This window comes from Schistocerca nitens, chromosome 7, assembly GCF_023898315.1.
Source record: "Schistocerca nitens isolate TAMUIC-IGC-003100 chromosome 7, iqSchNite1.1, whole genome shotgun sequence".
NCBI lineage: Eukaryota > Metazoa > Arthropoda > Insecta > Orthoptera > Acrididae > Schistocerca > Schistocerca nitens.
The window spans coordinates 612045555-612060109 of NC_064620.1; positions in this window are offsets into that span (position 1 = coordinate 612045555).

Genomic DNA, 14555 nt, shown 5'->3' on the forward strand with positions numbered 1-14555 from the left:
ATGGTTACATTTGACAGTGCCTGCTACAATGCATAGGCTGTCCCCACAGTACTGCCATTTTTTCAACAGGAAGGTGATGTGCTTTTTCAGCAGGACAGTGCATGTTCACATACAGCTACTGTGATGCAACTTGTTCTTTGTGGTTTACAACAGCAGCCCTGGCCAGCAATATCACCAAATGTCTTGACAATGAAACACATACAGGATATGGTGGGGCAGAAAATTGCTCATTCCACAGAGCCTGCAAGAACCATCACCAAATTGCAACAAAAGGTGCAGGATGCTTTGGACCACCTACTCGTATTGCCATTCGGCACCTTTATAATCATTTGCATTTGATAATACAGGCCTCAGTTGCCACCAGAGAGCACAGTGTACTGATGCAACTATTTGGACACCCTTTACTGTGATGTGGTCTGTTGTCAGTAAAATGGCCTTGATCATGAGGGTGTTGCATTTTTCCTCCAGTGGTATATAAATTGAAACCATCTTCTTATTGAGAACTATCAAAACAATACAACCCCCCCCCCCCCCCTTTAAGAAAAAAATTATATTAATATATAAATAGTGATTACAGGAACCTCACTAATAGTTAGTACTTGGTGTACAGGTATTTCGAATGACCTCATTCACAACATCTCTGTCTTCTTGTCACTTGGATTACATGCTAGAAGTTTCAGAAATTCACTACCCCTAGTGCTAGTATCAGTATTATGTACATTGTATATTATAATTGCATTTATAGCTTAAATGTTCATCATGCTATAGAAAGTCACCATACGCCACCTGTCGGTCTTTGTGGATACATACTGCACAGATACATACTGCACAGATGAACAGCCATATTGACTAGCGATTTGATTGCAATATGAAAGGTCATCATTTATGGCTTTGTCTTATCAGCAGATGTGGCATCAATTGCATTAATGTGAATCATTGTGGAGAGTATCAGAACTGCCTTGTTCTGAAGCAGCTAATCAGCTAATTCTAAGGAGGGCTATGGTTATATTAACCCAGTTCCTCAGATCACAGAAGTGAGATGTTTTACATCATCTGTTGCTTTATTGTTAAGTGTAAATGACCCTGCAGGCTGGCAGTGTATACATCCTAGCATCCACCAAAGCAAATATTTTTAGTCCAAACCTATTTGATATGTAAGCAATGTACTGATTGGAGAAACAAGTGCCCCTGGAAGCTTCTAGCTTTTCACCTATTGCAGTACTCCCCAACTGAATAAACATTTTTACAGTCTTCCCCAGTGGTAGTAGATATTCCACATTTGGAGCTAAATTATGAACCTTCTTTCTTGCCTCTCGGGTATCACTGTTGTCAAACCTCAATACAGTATATGAGGCCCCAAATTGTCTTTCAGTCATTACCAGACCACATAACTCAATTCTCATTTTGTTAGAGACCTTATGTCTTTGTTTGTGTCTACGGTTGTCTTTTCTTGCTGCTCATGAATATAACGTTCCTAACAAGGACATTATTTCAGTTGTGTCTGTCAGATGAGTATTCTTTTCTCTAGCATAATCTCTCTGTGCTTCAAAAGCATATTCAACAATGCTAGAGAGCATCTCATTGTCAAAAAAGCATTCCCAACATTCCATTGGTGTTCCAGTATTTTTTGCAGTACCTTTCACTCCTTGTAAATGACTGTCACTGTTTTTGCGTTGAGAGTGAACATTTTTTGATGGGCACACTTTTGACTATTTTGTAGACCATTTTTCTGTAGAAAACATTTGTCAACATTATTATCACTGGAGTCCCCTTCTTGCTCAGGGTTGGTATTTTCTTCTCTTGTTTCCACACTGTCTGCTTCCATATTGCTATGAATACCAGAATGATCATCTGATTCATCATCTTCCTCCAAAAGCTGGAGTACAATTTCACTATCATGTGCATTTTCCAGGGTGTAGACCCTTTGTGACCTCATATTGGGACTGAAGATAAATAAATATCTATTAGCAACAGCTGTTACTAAAAAATACTAAAAACTACTAGATTATATGAAAGTTGAAAAATTTAGCATAGGCAACAGCAAAGGTTGTTGGTAGACTCTGACAATGGAGTGCCAGAAACAACCTCTTCTCCCCAACACTTTATTGCAGATAATGTGGTATTTGAATATCTTATGGGAATGCTGCTGGGTGACGACAACAATTGCCTGTTTTTCAGTGGGTGCATACCCTGTCATTTTCAAGGTAAAACTGCAGCAAGGAAGCATTGTACAAGGGAATTTAATACCTCAATTGGCTCTTGTTAATGAAAGGATCCATTATACTCGTAGAGGTATATACTTTGTTTCCAAGCAATTCTTTTGGCTTCATTTAATAATTGCTTCAAAAATTTTGACTTTTTTTGGGATTGACTGGTTGGTACTTCATGGTCGCAGTCTGACTCGGAATTTTTTCTGCAACTTTCTGACTTTTGATGAAGTCTGAATGTTTTCATTGCTCAGAGACTAATATTATATCTCAACATTCTGTGATAAATCTCATGGAGAAAGATTTTCATGATGCAATTTTATCTGTGGCAGGGAAAGTTTTAAATTTTGCACCAATGCCAGGTGTTTGCCAGTTGTTGATTTTATTGGTTCTGTTGAGCAGGCTCCATTGTAAACTACCTCCTGATGTTGCAGAGGCAGCTAGGAAGGACGCATGTGATATTACACCAGCTGAGAGAGCTGCTCTACATTAACTCTTCTGTAGTTCCACAAGGAAGGCATTCCTCTTTAGTCGATTGTGAGTATATTGGTATTGCAACATACTATGTAGAAAAACACTTTGCTACTCTATTGAGCCATATTGTAGGTTCATGTGAGCATCACATCAAGAACTCAGCAGAATGTGTTTGAAAGACTCTGATATTTGAGCAAAGTTTGATGTGGTTTTTCTCTTCACTCATGTTCCTTAGTCTGATTTGTTATGGTGAACTGAGGTTATGTTTGATGTTGAACAAACAAACCTATTTCAACATCTGTTGACTTCACTTACTTTTTATTCAATGGCCAGTGTTATGAATGGACACATGGACTTGCAATGTGAAATCCGTTACCAACAATTAATGCCAGTTCGGTTATGAATGACTTGAAACACCATGCCTGGGAGTTGGGAACTTTGAAACCTGCATGCTTTCTTAAAAATATGTAGATGATAATTTTTAACAATGGAAACTCCAGGTAGGAATATAACAATGTAGAAAAGGACAGATTGTTACCTACTGTGAAGAAGACACATCAAGTTGTAGACAGATACAATTTCACAAATAGCTTTTGGCCACTGCCTTCATCAGTAAAACACACACACACACACACACACACACACACACACACACACGAGCGTGTGCTAGCAGGCGCACCTCGTACACACATGACCGCCAACTCTAGCATGTCGGGCACGAGATGCTGGAGTTGGCAGTCATGTGTGCTATAGCGTCCCCAGTGCCAAATTTTTATCATGTAGCCGTAAAATAATAATTTCTCTGTGTAGGTTTAGATTGCAAAGAAATAATTTATGACAGAATGATCTAAAGAGACAAGTTACACTCTTTTGTTAATTTTTTAGTCGTACTTACTTCTTCTTTTGTCTTGAATGTGTCTAGAGGGGCATCTTGCGTGTGCTGACAAATGTAAGCATATTTGTATGAGTTAAGCATATAATATACTGAATTTATTTTATTGTTGACTTTTAATTTGTAAGAGGTGATCCCGATTTCATGTCCGCCTTCCTTGAATTAACCTGCATTCAAGTACTTTACAGCTCAACAATCGCAGCAGCCGATGCAACCAACGACGCCATTACGTGGCGATATTAACTTATGAAAAAATTAGCGGAAGCTGAAAACTCGCCCGCTATTAGCATAATATTAATTTTTCTCCACAGCCGTCCGACGTTGCAGAAAATACTTAGCTTTAAGATTCTTATTTTCAGTACCATAGCCGAGAGCCAGAGCCAGAACTCTGACTACGATACAATGGTTAATGGAGGTAAGAAAAATACTCTCGCGCGTGTGTGGGCCGCAATTTTTATTAATAACTAAAGATCTTATGCTTTAAAGTGCACCGACTAGCCGAGGAAATCAATATGAAAAGTTTATTACATTGTTCAACTTAAATATCATTTTTAATAAGGCCCACCACGTAAGTCGGCAACAATCAAAAAATAATAACAATAATAATACATATATTAAATTACGACGGCCGACGGATGCGAGATTGGCGCCCAACGTGGGGCCCGATTAATATGATTCTATTGTATTGAATGTAATTATGTATGTGTCTGATTGTTGTAAAATATTAATGCTTGTATGAATTCTTTTACATGTACAACAACAAAACCACACCCTGAGGAGATCTGGAGAAGAAAAAGTGTAGAAAAGAAAAGGGATTACGAGAAAGAAAAATAAGTAAGGTAAGGCCTATTGTGCAAGCATCCTGTGTACCTCTGTGCGGAATATCGAACCCATGTGCACATGAGATACCTTCGGTGTTTTGTGTATTTATGTGTTTGTTTTTGGAGGGGATAATTATTCGTTTTGTGTATTTATGTGTTTATTTTTGGAGGGGATAATTAATTTTGTGTGTATCAGTGTTAAAGATTTGTCAGTGGCTTAAAGTGAATTTAGTATGGGTAAGATAGGACAACCTAAAGTATCCGTACCAGAAGAACAAAATTCCGTTAATATGGAAAGTGAGGATCATTTGCAATACGTAAACGAATCCCAAGCCACCGCCTCGGATAACATAATTTCCGGAGCGGGGGGCGAGGATCTGTGGACGGTGAATGACGCCCCACAGCAGAATGGGAATAGAGTAACAACTCCACTGCCTGGGCAGGGGGGCCAATCGAGTGCTAGATTAAGCGGGACACCAGTATGCTCACCGATTGCAGACCCGTTTGCAGAATTTCTGCGCAGGTTAGAAGAAAGAGATAGGGAAAAAGAAAGAATGTTAGAACAGAGGGAAAAACAAAGAGACGAAAAACTGGCTCAGATGCTGCATGAGCAGGAGAAAAAACTAACGCAAAAGCTCATTGAGCAAGGGCAGCGCAGTGAAGCAAAACTAGATAGGATCCAAAGCGAACTTGCCGAGATGCGGGACGCTTGCAAAGAAATCCCCGATCTTGTGCAAAGCTTAGCCGGCGAGATGCAGAAATTACAGATATCGCAGGCTAGGCTTGAAGACAATGTCCAGACTTTAACCAACCGCGTAGATAATGTGGAGATAGATGCACGGAAAAGTATTGACGCATATTTGGAAGTGCAAGCTCAAAAAGTAGAAAAAGAATTAAATGAATGGCTAGAAGTAAAGGATCGCGAGATATCTGCAAAGATTGAAAGCGATGTAAAAACAGCTGTAGAACAAGCGACTGCGGCCGCGAGTGTTAAATATTGACGCTAGCGCTGCCGCACTACATGCCGAATTAACACAGATCAAATCCCGTGTGACAGCGGAGTTGCCAAATTGGCAACAGGAGGTCGCGCGGAGACTGTCTGCGTTGGAAAGCAATGTAAACAGTGGCGGACAGATCATGAATCCGACTCCGCGTACTGATTACTGTAATAACGCTGACGGTATGCAGGGTACGAGTGCGCAACCGCAACCTAATGCGAATTATGAGCACGAACAACATGCGATACCGTGCAGCGCACATCACGAAGTGATGAATGTCCCAGAATGTAGCAATCAGACGTGCAAAAAAGAGGACAATGTAATAAAACACAGGACATTCCAACCTTTCAATAGCGAAAAACGAAATGTCCACCCTGTTGTATTTATTAAGAGCTTCAGGAATGTGTTTCCCAGGACATGGAAGGAAAGACAAAGGATACAGTTCGTGGTCTCCTTTATTCAAGGTGACGCGGCACTGTGGGCCACCGACGTGTCCGAAAAATGTCTAACGATGCAACAGTTTGAAGGTGCTTTCTTGCAAAATTTCTGGTCCGATAGCGTCCAAGAAAGACTACGAAAGGAGTTGTACAGTCCAGAAATGTACAATCCTAAGATGGGAACGTTACGCAAATATTTCGAAAAGTATATAAACAAAACCAGGTACTGGGACGAGCCAATGTCCGATCGTGACATAATCAGATTGATAAAAATGAAGTTGCCCAGTGAAATTAAAAGATATTTCATCAATGTGCCGGAATACGATATAGAACAATTCATGGAAATAGTGGATTCTGTTGACTTATTGATCGAAGATATGAAAACCGAAAACAAGTGGAACCATGCAGGCTGTAATCAACAAAGAGCCGATTACAATAGCAGCCACAGTAACGGTAGTAACTTAGTAAAAAATGGTAACGGGAAAGGGCAAGAGCACCGGCAACAGAATCGAGGCACAAACAATGGCAATGGTTATAACGGCAACGGTTGTAATCGTCAAAATCGAAAGAGACATCATGATGGACGCATGAGTAATGGATATAATGGTAACGGCAATCCGCAATGGCGGAACAACCGAAACCAGTGGCGTGGTTGTAATGAACCGACACCACAGTGGCAACAAAACACAGCGCCACAATGGAACGCCAACCCAGGTGCGTCACAAAACATGTCAGGGAGTTACAACCGACCACCGCAAAACCAGAGCCATACACAATATCAAAATACACCATCGGGGAGGCAGGGTGGCCAACTCAACAGTAGCAACAACAACAACCAGAACCACAACGTGAGGTTAGTGGAAGTGACAGACAACTGTCAACCCACTAATGCTCATCCGTTAAACTAAAGACAGCCACAATACGCTCTCCGTTGTTGGCTGCAGGATGGTGTAGTGAGGGTACATTCACGGCTGACAGCCATAAACTTTGTATGCTGAGATACAATGAAGGAATAAAAATAGAAAAGGAACTTGTAGACATACCGCAGAAATGTAACCGAACCGACAAAAGTGTTGTGCAGGCTATATTGCAAGCAGATATGTACGGAGCACCAAAACACATAATAGTCGATACCGGTGCGTCAACCAATGTCATGAGCGCGAATTTTTACAAGTACTTGAGTCAAAATAATAGAATACCAGTATTGCCAGTGAAGAATTGTCGTGTTACAGGTGCAATAGGTGCACAATCTCATATCATAAAGCACCAGGTGCAAGTCGAGTTTACGGTAGGAAATGAAGCAATGAAAAGCTCGTTCCTAGTAGTTAAGGGATTAGGTGTTGCTTGCATCCTGGGGATGGAATTTTTACGCCAGAGGGACGCAAAAATCGACCTCTTGTGCGGGGAAGTAAGCCTTATGAATGAGGATAGACGTGTAGTTTTGCCGTTGTTGAGGACACGGGAAGTGCACGGTAAATATTGCCGGAGCTTTCAAACGAGATTCGAAGGAATACAGGTAATGAATTTATATTCTGACTTAAGTACAAGACAAGTATGTTATAAAGAATTTATTACTGAAGATAAAGAGGAAAAAAGGAAACTGATAGCCATGAAAGTTAGGGAGTCGGAACATTTGACTGAAGCACAACAAAATGAATTGACTCAGCTACTTACAGATTATGAGAATGTGTTGTCGGAAAAACCCGGTGTTATCAAGGGCTACACCTATAACATCGAAGTGGTACCTCATGATACTTTCTGTCACGCAAACTACACCATTCCGTGGTCAAATAAGGAGGCAGTTACCAAGGAAATAAGAAAAAATACTTACGAAGACTTAAAGAAGTTCGCTCAGTAGAGCAACGTTTACATTTGTGTGTAGTAGGTTAAGTTCATAGTGTATTTTTTTCTGTGTGTAAATGTTAAGATTTTAGTGTAACATTTAAAGACAATGAGGCACACAAGATTAGTGCGATTCAATTTTGTAGATGTTAAGAAATAATAGTATTTTTAAGCAATTGCATTTTGAAGAAAAAAAAAATGAACGTAGGTTTAAGAATATGTTAAAAATTTCATGTTGAAAAATGCTTTAAAAAATATATAAAAAAAAAAATTTCAACAGCATTTAATGATGAAAGAATTTTTCATTAGTGTGTCATGAATATTTTTGAACTGTAGTAGTAATGCAATTTATGAAATTCAATATTATAGTGTATACGTTGTTTCATGTATTTATGTCTATAGCGATCTTGAAATATGCTCAATCATAATTTACTTAACAATATCAGTGCAGGGTGTACATCACCCAAGGTACCTCATGTGTTGTGGACAAGGTACAAAGCAAATCAGTAAACGCGATTACCGCTAAGCACTGTTAAAACATATTGCCATCTGCTAAGGCAGAGATTTGCACGAATTTGTAGTGTAAACAAAAGTCACAAATCTAATATTAATCTAGGAACTTGCACGCTAGGCCTAGATTATAAAATGTCTACAGTAATGCGAGAGGCAAAGTTTTGTGAAGTCGAGCCTGGCTCTGGAGGGCAAGTACGCAATGAGTGGGCAGACATGACATGGGGACTTACCTCTGATGAGACGGAAATACAATTGTATAGTCAAAAAATCTGAAGGCAAGTACGACTCTAAGAGGAAAATGAAAAGAGATAATTAGTGCGAGAGACTGGTAAAATCCAGCACGCGCCAAAATCCAGTTCAGACTGAATGAAATACATTAGTGTTTGTGAACTAATCGCAACAGTTACTTTAAACAGTGTGAAAAGCTGTGAAGGTGAAACTGTGATACGGACAGTGAAGTGCTAGTATTGAACGTTCGACCGCGGTAAAGACGCCAAACGCCAATATTACGCACGAAAAACTGTGAATTTGCTTATAAATGTAAACTGTTAACGTGAAGTGAACCCACAGTCAATATTTTTGGGACAGACTGTAATTTAAGTGAGTACAACAATGCGAGATTGGAATGCGATGCGTGGACTGTTGCAAGACAGCGACCGCAGAAACGGCGAATGTTTGTGCTAAACTCGTATTGGGACACTCACCAGTGCCGGCGAGTGCGGCGAAAACAAATAATTTTGTCAACACAAAAACTGACGTGTGATGGAAACAGTATTGCATCAAAACTGCATTCACGGGAGAAGGTCCATGTCATGTATTCTGCAAGACAGTGCTAGCTTGACACTCGGAAACTGGCGAAACCTTAACAACAACTGCCGCACTAATAAATGCTTCTTTCCCACTAGCGTAACCATCTGCAGCGGGAAACAAATATTACGTTGGTTGTGTGTATGTTTCATGTACTACGTCGGAGATGCGTAGCAGAGCTGACTCCTGCCAACAAGAGCGGGGGGCGAATATCATCCCACTCCGCCACGCCCGGGCGAGACAGAAGCGCATCGCCAACCGTGCGGCCGATCAGCTGATTCTGACGTTCCGCGACGGCGAGAGACACGCTGGCGTCGAGCGGGCGTTGACCTCTCCGCAGCCGCCGAGCACCGAACACACCAACCGACGCCGTCGCGAGCTAAACGCCGCGGCGTAGATCATCAACGACACCGCAATCAATTGTTATAATGACCTCATTTCTTTGCATAGTGCAACAAAACATTATTTGTAATGTATGCACATCCTGTACTCCAATGACATTCCAGAAACAATTAAGTGAAAGTGACCCAAGCAGTTAGTCTGTCGCTCCGCCGAGGTTTTCCCCAGGTTTTCCTACGGCCGCGCCAAATGGGGAGCGAACAGTTGACACCCCTGGGACTTCAAATATTCCGGACTAACTCGTGATTGTATACCTTGAACACTGCAAAAGTTGCAACCCTAAGAAGAAGCAGCCAAAATAAAACTAATTGTACATGACTGTATACGTAACCAATTGTATATTATATTGTTATGTAGATAACTTCATCTGTATTACACTTTGTGTGCAACACACCTCAGTAATTACAACATACGATGTGACATATGTAAACTGTGAAAGAAAAATCTGCACGTGGACACTGTGGACATGAAAGAGGAAATATTTATGTCAAAAACCACGAACATTTTTTATGACATAAACATTTCGGGGGGCAATATAGCGTCCCCAGTGCCAAATTTTTATCATGTAGCCGTAAAATAATAATTTCTCTGTGTAGGTTTAGATTGCAAAGAAATAATTTATGACAGAATGATCTAAAGAGACAAGTTACACTCTTTTGTTAATTTTTTAGTCGTACTTACTTCTTCTTTTGTCTTGAATGTGTCTAGAGGGGCATCTTGCGTGTGCTGACAAATGTAAGCATATTTGTATGAGTTAAGCATATAATATACTGAATTTATTTTATTGTTGACTTTTAATTTGTAAGAGGTGATCCCGATTTCATGTCCGCCTTCCTTGAATTAACCTGCATTCAAGTAATTTACAGCTCAACAATCGCAGCGGCCGATGCAGCCAACGACGCCATTACGTGGCGATATTAACTTATGAAAAAATTAGCGGAAGCTGAAAACTCGCCCGCTATTAGCATAATATTAATTTTTCTCCACAGCCGTCCGACGTTGCAGAAAATACTTAGCTTTAAGATTCTTATTTTCAGTACCATAGCCGAGAGCCAGAGCCAGAACTCTGACTACGATACAATGGTTAATGGAGGTAAGAAAAATACTCTCGCGCGTGTGTGGGCCGCAATTTTTATTAATAACTAAAGATCTTATGCTTTAAAGTGCACCGACTAGCCGAGGAAATCAATATGAAAAGTTTATTACATTGTTCAACTTAAATATCATTTTTAATAAGGCCCACCACGTAAGTCGGCAACAATCAAAAAATAATAACAATAATAATACATATATTAAATTACGACGGCCGACGGATGCGAGATTTGCGTAAGGTGTGTGTGTGTGTGTGTGTGTGTGTTTTACTAGTGAAGGCTGTGGCCAAAAGCTATACAAGAGCATCTTTGAATTGTGCCTGTCTTCAATTTGATGTGTTTTCTTTACAGTAAGTAGTAGCCTGTCCTTTCCTATGTTGTAGATGAATATTTTTTTTTTTTTTTTTTTTTTTTTTTTTGGCCTCATGGCAGTGAGAATTTAAACGACTTTTAAGAACCTAAATTCATTCCACTAGAATAATTGTTTTATGATGGATATAGAAAAGGATGGTCTTCTTCCCTTCCTTGATGTGTTGGTCAGGAGAAAAGTGGGTAGTACACTGGGACATGCCATTTATAAGTGTCTACTCACACTGACTTGTACCTGCAGGCTAATATTTGGCACTGTCAAGCTCAGCATGAAAGGGTACTTTGTACCTTGGTTTATAGGGCCCAAGTCATCTTGAAGCCTGAGGGTTTGTCAGCTGAGTTAACTCATCTCAGGGTCACCTCTCATCAGAGTGGTTATAGTGAAAGACAGATCAGACATGCATTGCGCTATTAGCAAACAACGCACCAGGTGAGTGAGGATAATGCGGAGGTGGCACCAAAGTCTACAGCCTTTTTGCCTAATGCAGTAAGCATTTCTAACGGGATTGAGCCTAATTTGCAGAAATGTGTTTTACTGGCCACGATCTGAGATCAGAGTCCTTAAGGTTCCATAAAGGATGATCTTGGTTTGTGTGAGGCAATATGTACTGTTTTCATTGCAGTTGCGGCATGTCATATGTTGGTCAGACTGTCAGGAACTTTGGAAGAGTTTAGACTATCACGACCACAGAAGACCAGTGTACTGAGCATAACCGTAGCACATGCTTACAAGAGCTGAACAAATCTGCTATTGTAGAACATTGTCGTGGCATTGGTCATCCTATGGGATATAACAACACACAGGTTCTCACATACACTTCCAGCTGTTGGGATAGTGTTATTAAGGAAGCAGTTGAAATTAAATTAGCAAGTGGCCTTAAGAATAGAGATGGAGGTTATTGTTTATATTCTTCATGGAATCCTGCTCTCTCTCTCTCTCTCTTTTTGAAAACCACAGAGGCAGAGTTAAGCCTACCTCATCCACTGAATATTAATTTTCACTATCGATAACTTCTGTCATTAATTATCTTTGGATTGTGTGATGGCACTAGTGTTTACAGAGTATGTATGTCTTATCTATCCACGCTTAAACTGCAAATTGAGGTTCTAAATTCCCCTCACATCACTCACTCACTGCAGTATAGCATAGAAAATAACAGGGCATACACCTGTTAAAATATTAGCAGTTGTCCATGATGTCACCCACCTGCACTCTACATCTACATCTACACCTACATCAACATCTTCATAGATACACTGCAAGTCACCTTATGGTGCATCGTGGAGGGTATCCTGTACCACTAATTGTCATTTCCTTTCCTGTTCCACTTGCAAATAGACTGAAGGAAAAACAACTGTCTGTATGCCTCCATATGAGCCCTAATTTTTCGTATCTTATCTTCATGGTCCCTACACACAATGTATTTCAGTGGCAGTTGAATCATTTGGCATTCAGCTTCAAGTGCCGATTTTCTAATTTTTTTCAATAGTGTTTCTTCAAAGGAATGTCATCTTCCCTCCTGGGATTCCCATTTGGGTTTTCAAGTATCTCAGTAATGCTTACTTGTTGTTCAAACCAATCAGCAACAAATCTAGCAGCCTGTCTCTGAATTGCTCCGGTGTCTTCCTTCAATCCCACCTGTGGAACTGCTCCTCTTAAGATATATTGGAAATGTTCATTGATGATATTCGTGCTCCGTCAAACTAATGGTAATATTGTCTGATGAGGAACATTACATTAAAAAAATATGTCCTGCCACACTGTATTCACGCCGAGTGCGTATCAATGATACCAACCAGTTCAAATAATTATATGCTCCCTGACGTGTACAAGCACAGATACCTCTAGTTGCACACCAATGGCTATCCTTGTACTAATTATGGCTACAGTCCATGTATGGCAATAGTTTCTCCCCTAAAGTTTTCAGTTTACGTAAGCTTAATAGTTCAAGTCAGTACAATAACTGTCTAATGCAGCAAAGAATATTTATGCATGCTGCACTCTGTTATTAATCTATGTCATTGCACAAATAAATATTTCATAAACACACAATATTAAATGGTTTGAAAGAAATGTCACACAGTAAATCCAATTTATGTTGGTTCATTCTACACTATTCACATCCTATCATTGTATTAAGGAAGTAACTTTTTCCTAAGCTGGGTGGAGTTAGTTACGTTTCCGTCAAAGAGTTTGTAACAAGATCCAGATTTGATTTGCTACTTTAACAAAACTTCATTACTTTCTCACAATTTAATATGAAGGTTCACTTCCTATGTCAGTAAATTGCTAACAGTTCATTACTTTGGGGTAAAGTTCAGTCTTCCCTGAATGATAATCAATTTAAGACGAGTTCAGATCTTTTCCTCCCTTGGCTTTATGAAATGATATATTCAGGGTTGCTGATCTACCTATTTCAAGTTTAATAATTCATAGCAGACTGCGAAATTTCCAAAAATGCACAAAAACAACCTTGTCACGCCTACGTACAAGAGCATACATTGAGATACGACCTGATCCAGCAAGCGCTAGCAGCACATTAACAATGTATGACTTTTTTCTTTTGTATTACGCAGTGTCCTCAAAGAGTACTCACAAGGAGTATTCTTTGAGTTCACTCATTCTATTCCATGATCTATAAGTACACTACTTTGCCATCTACTATTATTTCAATTTGAAACTAATGGATTCTATTTCTTTTCTTTCCCTTTTTAAAACATTAAGCCACTTTATACTGTATTTCTTTTCTATATATACTTGCTACTATTCAAGTGATGCTATTCCATTGTGACTTGAAATTTGGATCTTGGATTCTGGGCTTTTATTGGGTTTCGGGTATATTTTATATTTTCAATTTTGCGTCCAAAGGAAGTGGCGTTACATCTGCCCCCCTGGAAGATTATCGGCACAATCCCTTTTTTACTGTGGGGTGCATTGATAAGTGGACTCTCTGTGTTACCTCCTTATTACAATATAAACACATCACTAAAAATACATTGCTGTCTGTCAATAATTTTAGCCTATTGGCTTAACAGGATTGCCTGTTTAAATATTTTAAATTTATTGCTATGAAGGCCTAAGAATTTTGCCTGTTTACAAATCTCATTCTTTAATTGTTTCAATGCTAAAGTACTTCAGGCTTAAGGGAAGTACGCACAAAATAATCCAGGTCTTACATACTTCCAGTTATGATTAAGTAATTTAAGAATGGCCTATGTTAATTGCCATGTCTAAAAATGTCATTATTAAATTAATTGAATTATACATGTCAATGATGTTATAGTGAGTGTACAATAATCAGTTTTGTCGTCTTCTCTCTCAGTCGACACTCGAAGAGTAGGCAGACAGCATGCCCTGGATTACTGACTGCAATCAGCACTCAGCTCCCCATTGGGTCGTTTTGCTTGCATGAGAGATGGACCAGCCTGTGCAGGCTGGGATCACAGTCCGATCATCCGCTACTTCTGCTGCCTCTCAGATGACTATGCAACAGGAACCCCAGGTGATGCGCAGTCTTCTCATCTGCTACCTCTTGAATAGTAGCAGGATTGGGCTGTCTTTGATCAATTTGCCGCCTCTTTGTCGGTGAGCAGCGGAAGTTGAAGTATCTCATTTGCTACTTGCTAGCTGATACAGCAGCCAACACATGTGAGTATCTAATTCGCCCATCTTGAATAGTTGATGGCCAGATGTAGAAGCATCGA